The sequence below is a fragment of the Dipodomys merriami genome, unplaced genomic scaffold, assembly GCF_024711535.1.
Source record: "Dipodomys merriami isolate MVZ:Mamm:240054 unplaced genomic scaffold, mDipMer1.0.p SCAF_2181, whole genome shotgun sequence".
Lineage (NCBI taxonomy): Eukaryota > Metazoa > Chordata > Mammalia > Rodentia > Heteromyidae > Dipodomys > Dipodomys merriami.
This window is the reverse complement of record NW_027203584.1, coordinates 28,237-41,909: the sequence shown is the minus strand read 5'-3', so window position 1 is coordinate 41,909 and position 13,673 is coordinate 28,237. Positions and strand designations below refer to the sequence as shown.

At 39.8% G+C, this 13,673-nt stretch overlaps 1 long non-coding RNA gene across 1 annotated transcript; it reads left to right on the top strand.

Annotated features, from left to right (window-relative positions):
- Positions 1-4,550: 4,550 nt before the first annotated feature.
- On the top strand, positions 4,551-12,907 carry LOC138834533 (uncharacterized). Its single transcript, XR_011374176.1, has 4 exons — positions 4,551-4,870; positions 6,973-7,106; positions 11,120-11,171; positions 12,848-12,907. It is a non-coding gene; the product is annotated as an uncharacterized lncRNA (long non-coding RNA).
- Positions 12,908-13,673: the final 766 nt, after the last annotated feature.

Below are 13,673 nucleotides of genomic sequence, written 5' to 3'. Positions count from 1 at the left end.
TTAATTAATAGTTTATTGAGCATGAAAAGAATAATATTTTTTCAATGGAGATATAATAAATACCTAAAAGTTGGTAGGAACGTAGTAGATGTCATTCAGTCATAGATAGACAGCTCTGGAACTCTTTAACAATATATATTTATTTGTATACCACCTTCTGCCTATCCATGTATTGCTGTTTTGGCCAATCCTGGGTCATGATCTCAGCACCTAGGAACGACCTCACAGCTTCATTGGCTAGAGGCTTCTGTGCTCACACTCATCCAATCATGAATTGGGCCTGCAAGGCCCTGAGTTCAGATCCCAGCACTGCCAAATATTTAATCTTTGAGTAAGAAGCAGAGTGTGATATATGTTTTCCTTTTCTGGGAGAGTCCAGGGTGTCAGGCATGATGGAGAACACATCTACAAATCTAGATGGTATGTAATATGATGTAAACAATGTAATAAATGGTATAGGTGTCATGAAAGTCAATGAATAAATCGTAAATAAATGAATAAAAAAGAAATCAAATGAATGACCACACTAAACGTGATATGGACTGAACATCTATATGGAAGTATAAATCCTACCACACCAAACACGGTATCTACTGACCATCTGTATGGAAGTATAAATCCTGTCTTTAAAATGTATATACGGAGTATGTTTTCCATGCCTGAGGCTTGAATTCAGCCCACCCCCATGAGAAAGCAATGGCGGGAAATCCTGAGATACAGGAAAAGTCATGGAATGCGATTGATATAATCGAATAAGTAGTTAATGCATGATGTGACTAGGAAATGATAGGCAAGACTCATGGGGTATCACTTATTTGTAAAGCAGTGTTGATTAAGCATGACAATAATCATCACAGTCATGAAATGAAGACATCTGGAAAGATCCAAAAATCAGTAGACACATGGTAGATTGGATTCCATCACAGGTTATCATCTCTCCTACTCTATACAATTGTGTACTTATTTGCATACTACCTTCAACTTATGAATGGATGACTGCTGTGTGCCCTCCCCCCACACCCTCACCTGGGGGTCCATCTCAGGTCCTGGGAATGGCCTTACTCCTTAGTGGATCACAGACTGGTGTGCTCACATGGACCCATTCGTCAATTGTGTCTGCTAGTCCCGGAGTTGAGATCCCAGCAGTGCCAAAAGATTCATCCTGATGTCAGAAGCCAATTGTTGCACCTGTGTTCCTTTCCTGTGTAAGTCCTGGGTCTCAGCTAGGATGAAGAATGCATGGGCCACCCTGTGGCCACGGAAATAGGTTGTTATCATGTGAGCCCAGTTATACCTGTCATCATATACTGAAGAAAATACACAATACATCCATGAATAGCATACAAAATAGAATAACTACACTAAATGCACAATGCAGTCCACACATAGATTTGAGTATACATCCCATGTTTAAATGATGCATTCAGGACAATTGTGGCCCCCCCGTTGCTCGATCTCTGTTCCTGGGAACCGACCAGCTCCTTAGTGGCTCACAGTCTGGTGTGATCACATGGACCCATTGGGCAGTTGGGCCTCCTAGGCCCAAAGTTCAAATCCCAGCACTGCCAAAATTCACCCTGATGTGAGAAGCCAGTCATTGCACCAGTTTCCTGTGCTGTGCAAGTCCTGGGTCTCAGCTAGGATGGAGAATGTATATGGAACTCTATACTCATGGGAATAGTTTGTCATCCAGGTCACCACAGTTATATCTGTTATCCTATACTCAAGAAAATACACAATACATCAATGAATAAGACACAAAATAAAAGAATGACTACACCGAATGCAAGATGCTGCCCATCCATGTATGGAAATATAGATCCTCTGTTTAAATGATGAATTTATGACTATATTGGCCCCAACCAGGGCTTCATCTCAGGTCCTCAGAATGGTCTACCTCCTTAGTGCCTCACAGGCTGGTGTGGTCACTTTGAACTATTCACCAATTGGTCCTGCTAGGCCCTGAGTTCAGATCCCAGCACTACCAAAAATTGGATCAGGCAGTAAGAAACCAAGTGTGAAACTTTTTTCCTTTTCTCTGAGAGTCCTGGGTGTTAGGCATGATGGAGAACACTTCTACAAATTTAGATTCCATGTGATAGGATGTCATCAATATAATAAAGGGAATGGGTGTCATCATAGTAAATTCAATGGTAAATAAATGAATAAAACAAAAAGTACAAGGAACAACCACACCAAACGTGTATGGACTGAACACCCATAGGTAAGTACAAATCCTGCATTTTCAATGTATATAAATAGTATGTTTTCCAAGGCTGGGGCTTGAATTTTGGCTTAGAGTACAGGCCTGACTTTCTTATCTTCAAGTACGGTGAGCTTGCCCTTCTAACACAGTGCTGCAGATTTCCCCAGAACTTGAGTTCAAATCCATAGTCTGGCAGAAAAACGGGGTGAATTGCAAGCCAGGGAGCTAATTTCTTTTCATTATTTTTTGCTCAGTAGGGGGTTTGAACTCAGGTTGTGGTAACTCTGCCTCAGCTTCGACACCCTATGCTGGGGTGCAGCCACTGGACATACAGTAGATCCTGAGATCCTAGACCCCCAAGCCTTGTGTGGCAAAAATGTACAGAAAAAATGCAGCGAGATGGCCTTTTTATGTTTTCTTCCTTTGCACGGTGACCCTCCTGGGTCTGAATGACACTGTTGCAAAGGGTACTTCACCTTGCATTGCTGAAGGTTGTCAGACTATTGAGGAAGTCATAGGTCCACGTGGCAATGTAGGCCTTGATTTCAAATCCTAGTCCTGACACCAATCAATGGTAGGAGATACTAAGAGACTCGTTCCCATCCATGGGAATAACAAGGGAATATTATCAATGTCAAGGTTGAATGAATTGATGGTGAATGATGCTCCTATAAAATTAGACAGCATAATTTCAGAAGACTGATTTTATTTAATATTTATGAAGCATTAAAATAATACTATTACTTACAGAATGTAATAATTTCAGGATACTGATTGATTTACTTAAGAGTTTGTTAAGAATGAAAACAATAACATTAATTATATGGAGGCATTATAAATACCCAAGTATTGGTAGGAATGTAGTCTATAATACCGAATAATGTATAGACATCTCTGGCACTCTATAAAGATATATATTTATTAGTGTACTACCATCTGCATGTCAATCTGTTCTTATTTTGTCAACCGCTGGGGCTCGATTTCAGGTACTCAGAGCTGCCTGTCAGCTCAATTTGCCACAGGATGCCAGGCTGACACTCACCCATTCATGAATTGGGCCTTGTAGGCTGTGAGTTCAGATGCCAGCACTCCCAAAAAATGAATCATGTAGTAAGAAGTTGATGCTGACACGTTTTCCTTTTCTGTGAAAGTCCTGGGTGTCAGGAAGGATGTGCAATACATATGCAAACCTATATCCTATGTAATCAATGTAATCACTGTTCTATGAGTCATATTAGTCAATAAAATGAGAAGTCAATACATGAATAAAACAAAAAATAAAATAAATAACTACACTGAATGCAATATAGAATCAACATATGTATATAAATATAAATCATATATTTAAAATGTACACAAATAGGATGTTTTCTAGTGGTGGGCATCGATTTCAGGCCTAAGGAACAGACTTTGAATTTCTTGAATTCAAGGAGGCAAGCTTCCTCTTTCTACACAGTGGAACAGCAGGGATACCTAGGCCATCAGTTCAAATTCCAGTCCTGGCAGAAAAAAAATAGCATCTCCATGCTATGTGATGCCCAATTCGTAGGTATTTCATTTGGCCTCCATTTAATGAATGTGATTGTTTAAATGCTTCATAAAGTATTAATTAATATCGACCAGTGTCCTATAATGTAATTGTGTATAGTTTTATCCTCAAATCATTCAAGTACTGCCCATTTAATCATGATATACATCACATTCCTTTGGTAGTCATATGAATAGGAATGAGTTTCATAGGATCTCCTGCCATTTGTTGGTGGTAGGACCAGGATTCAAACTGTGTGCTCCAGCTCCTACCACTTCAACCTGAGGATAGGGAACTCACAGGTCTGTCCAAGAACATCAGCAAAACCAATGATTAGTCAGGCATCAGTGGCTCTCAGCAGTCCTCCTTAAAACTTACAAGTTTGTGAAAGGAGGATCATGGTCAAAGTCACCCCAGACAGGAAAGCCCTTGAGACTCCTGTCAAACTAGTGCCAACAAAGCCAGAAGTAAAGCCATGTGGCTCCAGTGGTAGAGAGCTAGCTTTGATCAAAAGCAACTCACAGATTGTGCCCAGATCCTGAGTTCAAGGTCTGGGAACAAACAGACATAGACAACAATCTGTGCAGCCATCCGGCTAAAGCAGGTCACCCTCTTGTCCCCAACTGTCATGGACAGAGTTCCCTGGGGAATGGGCTGCGTCATTCTACCTGCATCACAGGATTCCAGCCACACCCCCATTGTTTCATGGTTCTTTCTGACCAATGGGATACAAGAATGGTGGCCACGCCCACATTCCATGCCGACCAGTAGCACCATAATTCCCTCTGTTTGTTGACACCACTTCCAGCAGTTGAGGAAGGTAGAGGTGGCTGAGTGGTGAGCAAGATACTCGAGGCCTAGGAGGAAAGGCCTTCCTCAGGCCCATCATGTGTCTGCCTGAGCCCTGGCCCCCTCACCCCCTTCCCCATGGAGCAGCATTTCAAACCTGGTGCTGTGGGCTCAGACCCATGGTTTTCTCAGGCAATGGTGCAATGGTGGGCCAGGAGCCAGCTTGCGGCCAGGACCTGGTCCTTGCTCCCCTGTCCTCTGCTCAGGGCCTGAGTGTGTGTCAGTCCTCTGCCATTGCTGCTTGCCACACCTGTAGCAGCTGCCAACAGCTTCTGCCAGCAACACATGTGAGTGGCTGCCACACATCCCTGCACCTTGCACCTCATATCCCCTCCTCTCTGACCTGGACCCGCGCCTCCCCTGTGCCCCACAGTCTGGCCCACGCCCTGCCACAAATGTGCCCCAGGGGTGGGGGTGGGTGTTGACCCGAGGATCTCACCCCCATCCCCAGCAGCTAGTATCCCAGGAAACGGGGAGATATATGGTTGAGTGAGGAGTGGGCGCCACAGATCCCCTGGCCTGGAGTAGTGGGAGCCACACTGCCGCACATCTGCACCCTTCCTCTCCCTGGTGAAAACCCGGTGGCTTTAGTCAGAGGTGGGGAGGAGCATGTCTACACCTGCCTTGTGGGGTCTTTTTCTTTTTTTCTGGGGATGGGAGGTGTTGGATGCAGAAGATAGACACCCTTGCTGTGTGAACCCTTGTGTTCTGTGTTCGGTCAACCTTTCACCTGAAGACATAGAGACAGAGAGACAGAGACATAGTCAGAGAGACAGAGAGAGAGAGAGAAAATCTTTTTCCTTGTACAGCCTGACTGTGCTCAGGTGAGTGATCAGTTGGCAAATTGCAGGTGCTGCATGGATGAGTCTTCTGTCACCGGTCTGAATGTGTGTGTGTGTGTGTGTGTGTGTGTGTGTGTGTGTGTGTGTGTGTGTGTGTGTGTGTAGAATTGGGTTGTAACCAGGAGGAAGAATGTTTTGGTAAATTCTACTGCTATTTTTGAGGCATGTATGGGCTTCACAGCTGAGGTCTGGGGGCCTGGAAAGGTGAGAGGCTTGAAGGGGACACAGCACTGTTAAATTACAAGAACAAGGGTTCTGTGTGCAATGGAGCTGGGTACTCCCTTGAGCCTGATTGGTGGCAGTGGGAGATTTAGAGGACATGGGAGTGTGGCCTGCAGGGGATGGCTTCCCAGGGGGACAGAGAGCATGACCAACACTTAGTAAGGATATGAGTTCTGCTAGTATGGAGTGCAACAGCATAGGTCAGACTCTGGGTCTTCTCATCATGACGTCTGATGGGCGAGGCCAAACCTATCTTAAATCTTGAGCTGTGATCTTCAGATCTCAGCCTCCTGAGTATGTAGGATTATAGGCATGAGCCTCTGGCACTGGGACTCTGGTTCTTTTGGTATATTAGGGTTAGACCTAAAGACCTAAGGCTTGCCAGTCAGGTCTTCTACAATGCGAGTCAAGCATTTCTGTCTTGGGCATTTCTGAGATGGAGAATTAATATATGCTCAGGCTGGGCTGGATCATGGTCCTCCTATCTGTGACAGGCATGATCCACCAGGCCTGGTCTTCTGTAGTTGGGATGGTAGACATGTAGCACCACGCTCAGTCATTAGTTTAGATGGATTGTCCCAAACTCAGTCCATGGCAGCTGATTCTTGACCAGAGGTGAAGCTCTGGGTTGGGCCTCAACCATTGGACTTCAATCTCCTAATGGTACAGTTGAGGAAACAAGGGATTAATACAGAGGGATCTCTGGAGCAGGGACAGGCACAGAGGGAGGGGCCATCTGATCCTGTTCTTGGCAATTCTGTGACTATATGATAGGAAGATTCCCAGAAAGATCTCAGATAGTGTGTGTTATTAATGGTGAAACAGGTATAGGATTATGAAACAAAACATGGCTCTTTTTCTTTATTATCCTATCCCTATGAGTAACGGGATCCTTCATTTTGTTCACTTTTGAAGCTGGGGAAACTGAGGCACAGAGAAGCCAGGTGACCTACTAATGACTCCTAGCTGACAGGAAGCTCTGTCTGACTTCTCTGCCATGCTCCTTAGGACAATGGGTGCAATTCAATCCACTTCTTGTGGTGGGAAGTCCACTTCTTTTCAGTCATGGGGCTTGAACTTTGGGCCTGGGGCAGCTCCCCCAGCTCCTCAGCTCAAAGCTAGCACTCTACCACTTGCATCACAGCACCACTTCCAGTTTTCTGGTGGTTTTTGGAGATAAGAGTTTCACAGGTGTTCCTGCCGGGCTGGCTATAAACCACGATCTTCATATCTCAGCCTCCATTTTACTTAGGATTATAGGCCTGAGCCACCGGCACCTGGCTTAAGTGTAATTCTGACCTTCTTTCTTTCTCTTTCTCTCTCAGGAACTGATTCAATGGGTGCTGGAGGAGGTGGCCCAGCATCTCCATATGGTTGAAACCAAGGTGGCCCTCTCATTCTGGAGGTAGACTGTGGGTCAGGCTCTGTCTTGCTCACTATGTTGTACCAGCTCCATGAGGTAATTCCCTCTGTGCCCTGACTACACTGTGACAGTAATCCATTATCCAACTAGCCTTACTGGACTCAGTACTGTGTTCAATGCTCTTTTCTAGCAAAAATTTCTGGTTAAAATTATGATACATAGTTACAGAATGAAAATGTAATGCCATCTTAAGAAAGTCATTTAGGGTTCTGGGAATGTGGCTTCATGGTTTGGTGATTGCCTAGCATGCATGAAACCCTGGGTTCAATTCCTCAGTACCACATAAATTGCAAAGGAAACACTGGAAGTGGTCCTGTGCCTCAAATGGTGGATGGTTAGCCTTGAGGAAAAAAAATAAAGCTGAGGAAAATTCCCAAGCACGAGTTATAGCTCCAGGACTGCCAAAACAACAAAAGTAGCAACAACAACAACAGTCTAAGTGAGATTTGGAAACTCTTTTTGCAAGTCTTCGCACCAAAAGGGCAGAGGCTAATTAACAGTTGTGACAGAAGAGAAGGAATAACTCCAGATGGAAAGAAAAAATGATCGTAACTAAGGTATAGCAGAAACCGTTCTAGGAAACCATTTTTGGATATTGAAGAACTAGTTATCAAATAGGCTTATTCCTCATTGCCTTTAGCATTCCAAATCTCCTAGGCTAGTTCTTAATCTCTGTGTGATAAATGTATCTCCTTCTATGCTGTTCTTTCCCACCTGATATCCTTTGCTTTCTAAAAATATGTCTTTCTATATTTCTCTGTGAACAGTTTCTGATACTAAATACACCTACAAAGATGGAAGAGGATGCTAATGTAAGAGTCCCATAGCTCATGGGTCATTAATGTAACAAAATGGGAAAGGAGGACATATTTTTTGCTAACTCAATCATTCTGGCAAGCTTCAATGTCACATCATTTGGTTCAGATTTCCATTCTTTGTCTACATAGTGACATTAAGTGCACAGAAATGCAAATATGAGCCGGGTGTTGGTGGCTCATGTCTGTAATCCTAGCTACTCAGGAGGTTGAGACCAGAGGATTGTGGTTCAAAGCCAGCCTGGTCAGGAAAGTCCATGAAACACTTACCTTCAATTAACTCCAGATACTCGGAAGTGGTGCTGTAGCTAAAGTGGTAGAGTGCTCAATTTGTGCTGAAGAGCTGAGAGACAATGCCAAGGATCAATATTCAATAATCACAACCAACAAAAAATTACAAATATGGCTTTAATTTTCCCTCAAAGGAATGATGAAGTCAATAGTAATCTTCCCAAATGATTGAGTAGTTCACCTACTTTTGCTGAGTTATTTGTTATGGCTTCTTTGCTAAACATATTCTCTTTTTTAAAAATTGTCAAATAGTAACTTTATAATAAACTTCATCTAATATTTCTTGGTTCAAAAGAGAAGTACATACAGTTGATGTCACTTAGCTTTCTTATTGTCTTAGTTCAAAGCCAACCCAGGAAAGAGAGTCTGTCAACCCGTATCTGTAATTAAACACCAAAAATCCCGAAGTGGAGGTTTGGCTCAACAGCGGAGTACTAGCTTTGGGCCAGGTGGGAAAGAAAGACAACTGTTCAGGGACAGTGGCCAGTCTCTAAGTTCAAGCCCCAGAACCAGCACAAACTAAATAAACAAGGAAACAAAACAAACCCTGGGTATTTCTTTGGGACTCTCCTTAAAATAGTGGTGGTCTGAAAATAGGCTGCTTTTGCTTATCATACTCACTGGATCCTGCTTTTTTGGAATCCTTATTGCTATGGAAAACTCAGGACTTGACTAAAGGAATTGATAACTGATTCCTGCAACAAGAGAATCATCTCAGGAGTGAAACATCCATCCATAAGACAATTTAAAGCCTCCATATCTTTGCTTCTTTGCAGTAGAACATTTTTAAAATAAAGTGACTTCCTTTTGTTCTATACTGGCCTTCAAATGACACATTGTTTCCTTTTGTAATACTCTCAACCAGAAGTTCACAGACAAGTTTTATATGAGTAAAGGACACACTCACAAAAGTCAGGGACAGAATTTCCTTCCAGCCTAGGATCCTTTTCTTATACAGTAAAAAAGAAAGCAATAGTTAACTTGAACTTTGTCATTTCTCTATGTTCAATTCCTCTCCTGGGATCAGTTTCCACATCCAGTAACAGTTACTTCCACTTACTTCCAGTAACAATCTATGGTGCTTCTCCGGAAAAAAAATGAATGTTTTCTTGCTTCATTGAAATAGCACAAAGATACTTTTGGCCATGAGGTAACACGTGTTTCAGAGACAACTTAGTAAAGAGAAATGAAATTTAAATTGCTTATAAATACATTATCCATGAGAACATTTTGTTCAAACTTCCTATGTGCTCTGTAAATTAAGGTGAATTTTAAATGGGAAGAAGGTTCTCAGATCATTTTTGTGAGTCTATGTGCTGCGCATGAATTTCCCAAGTGTACATGAGTTAAGAGTAAGACAAACAATAGCAATTATAAGAGAAAAAGAAGTTCTGTGTTTATGTATAAGTGTTCAATAAAATATAGAAGACTCAACAAATAAGAAAACATTGAAAAAATAAAGCCAAATCCAATATGTAGATTTATGAGAGTGATATAGAGAAAGCATTACTCCTAAGTGGAACATGAAGCATGAGGCCACTGCCTTTCTAAATCACGCTTGCTAATCACGTAAATGTGCAAAAAGGAGAATGGAAGAATGATTCTGTTTCCAATGCAAGTCAGATATAGGAGAGTGTACACGTAACTGGAAATAAAGAATCCATCTTGAGAGAACAGGAATTATACCAGCAATGAACCTGGTGGCTAAGATCACATTCCTTATTCTTTCCTTTTCTTATATTCTTTTTGTTGTTGTTTTTGTTGTTTGTGGCACTTGAAATATAGGACAGGTTGCTGTCCCTCTGAAACGCAGCTCAAGGCTAGGGCTCTTGCACTTGAGCCACAGTGCCACTTCCAATTTTCTAGTAATTATTGGAGAAAAGAGTCTCCAGGACTTTCCTACCCGTGCTGACTTTAAACCCCAATCCTCAGATTTCACAACAACTTGGTTTATGATCACATTTCTAACAGTGTACACTCAGGATATGTAATGTATATGTTCATCTATCTTTATATGAATTCTTGAGTTAAAAATCTGGGCTACAGGTTAGACTTTACATTCGCAAAAGTGTTTGAAGTTTAAAAGTTGATACTCCTGGAAAAATAAAACCTAAGAATGTAAAGGAGTCTGGGAAGTTCAATTTGCATCCAGCTTGGACAGTATAGGCTTTGAGACACTACCTATAATTAATCAGCCAAAAGCTGGAATACCAGTCACGAGCAACATTGCTGAATAACAGCTTTAGGTTTTTGCATACATACATACGAACATACACATACACACAGAGGCACTTATAGGTGCACACAAAAAGACACAAATGAAACAACTCTCAGAATATGTAGAAAAGTTAGAAAACAATAGAAAATAAGTCCTGAGTAAGATTAGAATCAAATGATAATTTTAAATATTAGAAAGCCTTCAAGTGAACATTCCCCCAGAAGTTGAGAATATTACATAGGTAGGGACCAGAGATAGTAAGAAAGTCAAGTAATCATTATTATTATAGGATCCATGGTGGAATGAATCAGGGAACCCTGCAGGTGCATCTGAAAATGTTCATATCCTGTGTCAAATGTTAAAACATCTTTGAAAATAGTACATAAACAGTCTGAGCATTCAGTCTAGTGGATAAGATCATAGGAGAAGTTCAGAATTGCTAGTCTGTTTCTAGATTAAATAAACAAACTATGGCAGGGCAAAGTGCTACAAGCTTGGAATTCTAGCACTCAAACAGGAGATTAGAGAGTGGAATTACATAACGATACCTTCCCTGGACCAGGTAGAATAATTTTGACTCAGTAAAACAAACCAAACAACAAAAAAGGAATACACAGTTGGAAGTTTCGGCTAATTTTGTCATTATGTTTTGAGAAGTCAAGTTTCCTATTGAATGCAACTCATATATATCCTCACTTGTGTTTTAAATGCTCTCATCATTACAGAACATTCCTAGATGAAAAATAGCTCATGATTCCCATCCAAAAATTTGCAAAAGTAAGTCAGCCTCATTCTGTTGGATTCCAAATTAATGTTGAAGGATTACAAAAGCTTAAATCTGGAGAAATAGCAAAGTTCGTCTAATGTAGGACTTTGTAGACCTTGTTAAATTAGAATTTAGATTTAAAATATATTTTTTGGTTTTATTTGTAATTTCATATTCTATAGTATACTACAAAATTATTTTTAAGTAGAGGGATTAATTGTTAAATTCACAAATGATTCTGGCATTCTATTTGTCTAGATATTCTTTCAAGAGAGTTATAATTAGAACATAGTTAATAGACAATTCCCACAGTTCATGTATACTATGTTAATGTGAATAATCTAGACAGAGTTGCCAAAAAATGGATGACATTAATTTATACATTTAGAAAAAACAATTTTTTAAGGGTTTGGTTTAATATGGTATGAAGAGAGTAATTGTGTGACATCTTCTTTCTTCTACCTATATGTAAAACAGGAAGTCATTTCCTTATTTACGTGCCTCTGTATACATGGAGAAAAATGCTAGGTTTGGGGTTTCTTTTCAATTTTGTTTTTGTTTTATTGGTTCATCCTAGAGCTTGAACTCTTGGCCTGTACAGTGTCTCTGAGCCTGTTGATGCTCAAGTCTCGTGCCCTACCACTTCAACCTCAGTGCCACTTGAGTCTGGCTTTTGTGGAGAATTTTTTTGGAGATAAGATTCTAAGAAACCTTCCTGCCTGGGTGGGCTTTGAACCATAATTTTTTTATCTTAGCATCCTGAATATCTATGATAGTTAAAAAAGTATAAATATAAATAATATTTGCAAGTGTTCTGATCTCAAGAATACCAGTGGAGGAAAAATGATGCAGATCAATGTATTGTGGTGTTCTTTTCAGAACAAGGAGGGCGTCACATTAGCAGAGGTGTAGTATTTTTTCAAAATAGAGATAAGGTATTCATGATGTGAATTAAGGAATTTTAAGGTGCCCCTTAAAAGTTGGAAACTGTTGGGCTAGGATGATTTTATGGCATAAATCTTGGGATTGATAGTCATAAAAATAATAGCTTACGCTGTTAAACAATAGCTTACTCTTGAAGAAATAATTATTACACATGCTTCATAGTTTTATCCTCTATCACAATGTGGTTATTTTTCTGTTGACTTCTCAGTCTGTAACACCCCATTGGAAACTACATTTATTGCACAATTATATAACATGCAAACAGGTACTGTTTAGAATCTCTCAGGAATGTTGAGAATTTAAAAATGAGTAGTTATTAGTCATAGGAATTTTGAAGAACACATATATTCTGTCCTCTTAACAACTTACTTTTAAAAGTTATGGGTTTCCGTAGCATTTTAAACAGTTTTCTGTTTTATAATGAGAAAGTACTAAATTTATTCTTTTTTGAAAAATTTGGCAAGTATATTGTGAAAATATTGTCTAGTTGGATAACATTCAAGTTGATGACCCTCTGATAAATAAGGGGTAATTAATACAAATTAGATGCCAAATAGTATTGATTTTTAAAATATTACTACATAAAGAATATTATTTCCTGTGCCAATACAGTGAAATTATATTTTACGCAGCTTATTTTTCAATTTTATTATCAAACTGATGTACAGTGGGGTTACAGTAATTGTAAGGTATTAAATCATAACTTTTCAAATTTGTTAACCTTTTCTCATTTTTTTCACAGTTTTCCTTCACGCCTTCATCCCTCACAAGTTGTAATGTACATTTCCAATATATTGTCTTGTGAGTATTGCTATTGCATTGGTTTGCCTTTTGTCCATTGGCTCACCATTATGCTTTTCCTCTTCCCTTCGCTAATTAAGGTAAATGTATATACAATACAAAATGATATATCAGAAGGATAAACCACAGGGGGAAACCCCAAAGAAAACAGAAATCACATAGTTCATCAAAAACAACAACCACAAATGAAAAAATCTGGTTCCATATCTTGGAATTAATTGTGCTTAGCATCAGCTAATATGGTTATATATACGGATAACAAAGCCACTGGAATATAATAGCTGCCTGGATACTATATCATGAAAATAGCATGTTAACTTTTTGATGGTAATGGTGGAATTAGGATTGGTGAATTAGCGGTTCTGATAAAGGATTTTCAAGAGTTTTAAAGTTATGACAGGTAAATTTTAATTGTTCAAAATTTTAACAACTTAGCCTATTACGAAAATTTAAATTGCCTGGAAGAATAGTCTTTCATGCAAAGAAATCCAAGGAGATTAATAGAGTAGAGAGGGAGCAATGTGTATTAAGATGGCTCTTTTTCACACTAAACAAACAAACATGTAAATCCTGTAGGGTTCCTTGGAATTGTCCTTAACCAGGAAATATATTTTCACTGTTTGAAACAAGGTTGTATTGGAATTTAAATTCAAAGTTCTTAAAAAAAAATAAGGCATCAAAATTTGTGAATTTACCTTTAATTACCAAAGAGTAATTATCTGAAAAAGATAATTTGAGTCAAAATATTTAGGGACAAAGTGCTCTTC